This window comes from Nycticebus coucang, chromosome 18, assembly GCF_027406575.1.
Source record: "Nycticebus coucang isolate mNycCou1 chromosome 18, mNycCou1.pri, whole genome shotgun sequence".
In the NCBI taxonomy this organism is placed as follows: Eukaryota; Metazoa; Chordata; class Mammalia; order Primates; family Lorisidae; genus Nycticebus; species Nycticebus coucang.
The window spans coordinates 1,803,359-1,810,589 of record NC_069797.1 but is presented as its reverse complement, the minus strand read 5'-3'; the positions used below and the strand labels follow the sequence as shown (position 1 = coordinate 1,810,589).

Below are 7,231 nucleotides of genomic sequence, written 5' to 3'. Positions count from 1 at the left end.
ACAAACTCAAAGGGTGCAAGGCAGATGAAAAACATTTACTGAGAACATGTTATACCTTGGTAGGTTTTCCTCTATCCTTTCATCCGGTTCCCACCACACCACGTAAGTATTAGGGAATTTGGGTAACATTTTTGAAGACCACAACCAGTTCTGCTCAGGTCTGAGTCTTTAGCTAAACAATTCTGTAATTGGGCTAACACATCTGTAATATGTTGTAGCTTACGATTCATAATATATTTCATACATTTGAAAGAGCAATTACAGAGAGCATAACATCTAATTCAATCATTTAAAATATAATTTATAATACACTTGGATAGCATAATTTTTATTTTAAAATATACTTTTACAGTATTTCTTATTTTAACATAGACTTCATAATATGCTTTTTTTTTTTAATATGAAACGCTTCACGAATTTGCGTGTCATCCTTGCATAGGGGCCATGCTAATCTTCTCTGTATCATTCCAATTTTAGTATATGTGCTGCCGAAGCGAGCACCATAATATGCTTTTATAGTATACTTTTAATTTTTAAATATAGTTTAAAAACTTTTTTTCTATGTTATAATCTGATGAAGACTTACAACTATAGTCTTTCACCTCAAGCTACCACTTCTATGGCCACATCTCAATGTGCTGTCATAAGTTTTCTGTGCAACACGCTGTAAACATAGGCCTGGCAAATCACAGTGGCTCTTGCCTATAATCCCGGCATTCTATGGGCCAAGGCAGGAGAAGCCCTTGAATTCAGAAGTTTGAGAACATCCCGAGCAAGTGAAAGATCCCGCCTCTACTAAAAATTAAAAAAGTTAGCTGAGCTTTGGGGTGGGCACTGTAGTTTGAGCTACTCAGGAGGCTGAGACAGGAGGATTGCTTGAGCTCAGGAGTTTGAGGTTGCTATGAGCTATGATGATGCCACTGCACTGTAGCCTGGAAGACACAGTGAGACTCTGTCTCAAAAACAACAAAAACCTGCCCTCCCCACCAACACTGACCAGCACCCTTTCTTTTGCCTAGGGATTTGTTTCCTGCCAAAGCCCTGGGGGGAAATGCCAACATGTCCATCTCAGGGAGAGACACTTTTCCTAACCTACGAAGATTTACAACTGTTATGGACCCATAATAATCAAAAATAAAAATCTTAAAACAACTCTTATATTAGTATGTGTTTTGATTATTTACAAGGCAATTTAAGATTTTAATTTTTTAAATTTCTGTGACCACGCCATTCTGTAAAAATTTAAGTTAGAGGCTCAGCATCCGTAGCTCAGTGGTTTGGGTGCCAGCCACATGTACCAGGGCTGGTGAGTTCAAACCCGGCCTGGGCCTGTAAACAATGATGACAACTACTACAAAAATATAGCCAGGCATTGTGAGGGGTGCCTATAGTCCCAGCTACTTGGGAAGCTGAGGCAAGAGAATCGCTTCAGCCCAAGAGTTTGAGGTTGCTGTGAGCTGTGACGCACGGCACCCTACTGAGGGTGACATAATGAGACTCTGTCTCAAAAATAAAAAAAAAATTAAGTTAGATAACAATTTTTGGTTTTATAAAAATGCCCCTTAGAAATTAACATATTCAGTTTTTTAAGTGATTTCAATTTTCCAAATTTCTGTAGTCCTTCAAGACTATAATTCATTTTGCTTATTTTTGTTCATGCGCTAGCATATAAACTAGGTAGTGTCTAGTTTAAAGCTAAAATTACTAGGTCTTCCCAGCATAATGCTGCCTTTTCTAGCACAGACTCATATTTCAGGGTGTCCCAAAAGTTGTCCCTGATGTTGCAATACATAAAAAAAAGGGAAATTAAAGCTAAATGTACCTTTATTTACAAAATATTCATTACTAAATTTTACAAGGAAGTAAGAATTTTCCTTTACAAAGAAAGTCAACATGTAGAGAATATTTTGTAAAATCTTGTAATGAATATTTTGCATCATCAGTAAAGGTACACTTAGCTACAGTTTCCCATTTTTGTCTATGTCTGGTGATTTTAGGGGTGACTTTTGGGACACCTGGGTATTATTCTCAGATGGAGATCACTTTAGGAACTACCTGTATGCCTGCCGGAATAACATTTCAGAATATTCCTGTCATCAATCCCTATGACATATTTAGATATGTAACAGGAAACTGATGGCTTAGCCAAAGGAGTCTTTAGTTCTGAGCCCAACATATAAATTTTGAATTTTGAAATAGAAGAGAGTGGACCTGGGATGGACTTCTATGGTTGAACATGTAGAAAGAGTCTTAAAAGGGCCAGAAAGAATTCTCTGTGTAGCCCAAATATAAGGACAAAGGAGAAAACATTTTGCACAAGGAAAAGAGACAAAAATGAAGGTTTCTCTTTCTTGCTTCCAAAAGCTGATTCACAGGTTACTCTGTATGAGGGTGGAATACAGACATGCTGGCACTCAGCCAGAGAGAGGCAGAACCCCCAGAAATTCCTCGAGGATGCAGAGCCCTCAAGTGGTGCCACAAGCTTGGACGCTCAGGAATCTGAGCATCCAGACTAAGACTCCTCTGTGTCTTTTTATGTCCATGTCCAGTTCTAACACTCGACTCCCTTTGTATGGTAATTTCTGCAAGGAAATAAAATTCTTGTCACTTCCTCATTGCATGAAAACAACTAGAGAAACACAAAACTGCCTTGCAGCATGAATACTGAGAGGCCACTCGTGAAGCCTTGAAATGTGTGTTGTTCCAATTTGCATGTTAGCCACATTGCAGGCTGTTACATGACTTTGTTCTTTGAGGCTTACTAGTCACTGAAACTGAATGTTAACTCTTACATGCCCAAGACCATTCTAACGTATAAGGAAGGTGGACATAAACGCGCGCACACTTCAGCAACCACACGGTGTAAGGGACCTCTTATGGCAGTGAGTGCTTTTCAAATTCTTTTTACGGATTTTATTTATCTTTCCAAAGAACCAACTTGTTCCATTAAATTAAATTCTGATTTAATTTTGGTTATTTCTTTCCTTCTGCTAGGTCTGGGATTGGACTGCTCTTCCTTTTCCATTTCTTTGAGATAATTCATTAGGTTATTGACATGCTCTCTTTCTGTTTTTCATCTAATGGGATAAATTTCCCTCGTAGGACTGCTTTTGCTGGTCCCACAAGTTTTGGTAGCTTGAGCCTTCATTGTTGTTATGTTCAATCGTTGTTGTTAATGATTTCTTTTTTTTTTTATTCTTCCTTGACCCAACTGTCATTCAGCATAATGTTGTTTAATTTCCATGTCTTTGTGTGGGGATGACAATTTTTGTTGGAGTTGAGTTCCACCTTATAGCCTTGTGGTCTGAGAAAATCAAGGTAAAATTTCAATTCCTTTGATTTTGTTGAGGTTTGATTTGTGTCCTAGGATATGGTCTATTTTGGAGAATGTTCCATGGGCCGACGAGAAGAACGTATATTCTTTGGCTCTGGGATAGAGAGTTCTGTATATGTCTATCAAGCACAGTTGTTCAGGGGTCACATTTAAGTCACTTGTATCTTTGTTTAGTTTCTGTTTAGAGGATCTGTCCAGCTCTGTAAGAGGAGTAATACCACCATCCAGAGCAGAGAATATAGTTTTTATTTTGAAACCAAGGACACAGAAAACTTTGTCACAACATGGTTTAAGCATTAACTACAGAATATTACATAGCTCCCCAAGGTTGCAGATTAGTAAGACAGAAGTATGCATAGGATGAATCAGTAAATTGGCTGATTTCCTCATCATCAGAAGAGTAGAAGACCAAAATGAATTAAACAATCATGCAGCACTGTTTCTCCTTTCTTTTCTTGGAAGAGAAACTACTCTCAGGTATGGATGAGGTCTGAATACAAGAGAATAAATTATAACTTATTTAAATTTCCACTTCAATAACTCTTACCAAACTTTCAGTGTGTTAAATGTAAGGTGTCCAACCAATTTTTCCTTTTCTGCTGCACACTGGAAGAACAAGAGATTTCTTGGGCCACACATTAAATACACAAACACTAAAGAAAGCTGATGAATAAAAGAAAAGGTCTATGCATAATTTTTGCAATAACCAAAACCACAAATAAGCAAAACAGTTCTCAAATAACCTGAATGTGGTTCCCAGGACGCAGGTTGGACACCCTTGATTGTATGAACAATGAACAACAATCAAAATTTTCCTGCTAAAAGTTTGTCATTATGCATTTTATCTTCTTTCTTTCTTTCTCTCTTTCTTCTCTCTCTCTCTCTCTCTCTCTCTCTCTTCTTTCTTTCTGAGACAGAGTTGTACTCTGTTGTCCTGGGTGGAGTGCCGTGGCATCTTAGCTCACAGCAACCTCAAACTTCTAGGCTTAAGACATTCTCCTGACTCAGACTCCAGAGTAACTGGGACTACAGGTACCCCTCCATGACATCCACCTAGGTTTTCTACTTTTTTTTTTTTTTTTTAGTAGAGACAGGGTCTCGCTCCTGCTCAGGCTGGTCTCAAACTCCTTAGCTCAAACAATCCACCTGCCTTGGCCTCCACAGACTGCTAGGATTTTATCTTATTTCAAGAGAAATTATTAAAAATATTCTTCATTGTAATAATCTATGAAACCATAGTTTGTCTACCACCTTCTTATTTCTTGAATAATTCATAACTTTCTTATTTACAAAATTTCTAAATTCTATGAGATTTTTTTGACCTACAATATAACCTTCACTGCTGTAAGATTTTGAAAAAAAAGTTTTAATAACATATATATTTATAAACAAGTAACTGAAGTTTTACTTTTTGCCCATGACTAAAAGACTATCCAAACAAAAGCAATTTTAAAACACTTAGATTTTCTTGTGTACTAAATACATGACATACCCATTCCCTCATTAGTTTAAATTTTTAAATTAAAAATAGATTTAAAAGCATGCTAAGTGGTAATAAAAATGTTAACTTTTAAAAGATGGCTTGACATATGTGTTTTCATATACTTTCAAAGAATTCCTGCCTGCCCAGTCAAGACTTTTTTGCTTCTTTGTGAATCTCCAGCTCCCCATTTCAGGTGCTCCAGCCTTAACTTTAATAAGCAGAAAAACACAGAGGAGGTTGTGGCCCGATTTCAGAAGAAAAATGTCAGGCTGAGAAAGCCCATGCAATTATTGGGATCAAGAGAAAAGCAAATTAATGAAGCCTCAAATTTGGTGTGTAAGCAGCACAGGAGCAAAAAGCAGCTGATGTGTTCAGTACCTACAGTGACAGAAACTGTATCTTTAATGTAATGGCCTGACCCACTGTCGTAAGCCCTGCAATGCCAAAAATCACGCAGGCTCACCCCACCCATGCTCTGCTCTGGCTCCACAATGTAATCTTCATGTAGTGTGTTTGTTTGCTTATTTATTTATTTGACAGAAGAACTTCATCTGTAAACTTTCTTGACTAACATCAACTTGGCAACAACTCATCAGTTAATTAACTGTTAACAGATTCTTCAAGATATGACTGCTACACTGATACTTTATCTTCCTGTTAATTAGTAATTATGCACTGGCAAGAAAAACAGTGTTTCTTTCCAATTATCCCAGAATTCAGTGATTATTTAAACTTGACTAATTAGCATTAGAGAGCTGTACATCTTCTGGACAAATTGTGTTTGATAATCCTTATTAAAATATACATAGTGGTTGTTGACTTGTAACAAGAGAAAAAACAGTGGTAGTTCAAAGGGTATTAGATATAGCACAAGGCAAACAGGGGCCCATTAAAATTTCCCCAACTGCTCTAATGAGAATGCCGAGGGTCATTTCTGCCTAGTTTAACATCTGTTTGGTTTCTGGCATGTGGCTCTGGTGAGAAGGGAGTGCCCCAAAGCCCTTTCGGCTTATCACAGTGTCATCCAGGGTCTGAAGTAATTTTGGCCTTTCATAAAGTGGCACTTTCATAAAGTCAGACACTTACACATGTGGAATGAAAAACTTATTAAGTGTGAAAATGATGCTACCTGACGAAAAGCATCCTGATTTTTTGGTTGTTGTTGTTGTTGTTGCAGTTTGGCCGGGGCTGGGTTTGAACTCGCCACCCTTCGTATCTGGGGCCAGCACCCCACTCACTGAGCCACAGGCACCACCCAGCATCCTGATTTTTAAAAACAGGGAAGCAATGTTTAAAAAGGAACTTTACAAAACATCGTATATTAAATTCTGTATCTGCTTTCCAATCACCCAAAGGTTTTCATGATTTTATGATAATGAAAAACAGCTACTTTTCAATAATTAGGCTCTCATTAAAAAAAGGATTTGCCTTGAGTCATGTGATGGTATGCTAGACAGGACACAGGAAGCGATAACCACAAAAGAAAAAGTTGATAAATTAGAATTTCTCATAGTCATCACATAGTAACATTGAGGGGAAAAAAAGAGACAAGCCATGAGCGGGAAATACATTCACAAAACATAAATCTGGTAGAAGACTATAGCCACGTCCTCCTATACAACTCAATAAAAACACAACTCTGTCTTTTAAGACGGGTGTAAGATTTGGCAGACTTTGACAAAAGTGGCTGATAAGCACATGAAAAAGTGTTCAACACCAATAGGCAGCTGGGAAATGCAAATTAAAACAACAGCGAGATGCCACCACACACTCACAAAAATGGCCAAAATTAGAAACAGACTGTGTTGAAGATGCAGAGAAATTGTGACTTTCACGCTCTGTTTGTGAGAGTGTAAAATGGGATAACTGTTTTGAAAAAAACATCTTATAGCGTCTCATAAAAGAAAAACCCAAGAGAGAACCTCACTCATCTGAAGGTGTAGAACTGGCGAATTAATCTATGGACAATCAAAACAGCGCTGCCTCTGGGAAGCAGGGTGAGAGTTGACAGAGAAGAGGCGTGAGGGAAACAGGAGGTGACAGTAACATCCTATGTTTTTTATAGGGGTTTACACAGCTGTGTACATTTATGAAATCTCATCTCATATACCCTTAAAACGTGTGTCGATCATTGTATATATAAACGTTACCAACACAATGGGTGTTGTATGATTCTATCAATTTTGATATTTGTTTAAAAATTATAATGATGTGTTAAAAAGTAGATTGATATGACTTTAATCAAATCCCTACTAAATTACTTTTAAAAATAACATTAGTTCACTAGGTGAATCGCTACATATAATGTAAAGCCACATAAATGTAACTGTTGACAAAGCATCAGTTCATTTTGTCACATCGGCGTTGCCATAGGAGAGCAGGTACCACTGCTTTTGTGTTCAATATCTGTCCTT

General features: G+C 37.5%; 1 non-coding gene across 1 annotated transcript; it reads right to left on the bottom strand.

Annotated features, from left to right (window-relative positions):
• Window positions 1-394: 394 nt before the first annotated feature.
• On the bottom strand, window positions 395-501 carry LOC128571339 (U6 spliceosomal RNA). Its single transcript, XR_008375770.1, has one exon. It is a non-coding gene; the product is annotated as a U6 spliceosomal RNA (small nuclear RNA).
• Window positions 502-7,231: the final 6,730 nt, after the last annotated feature.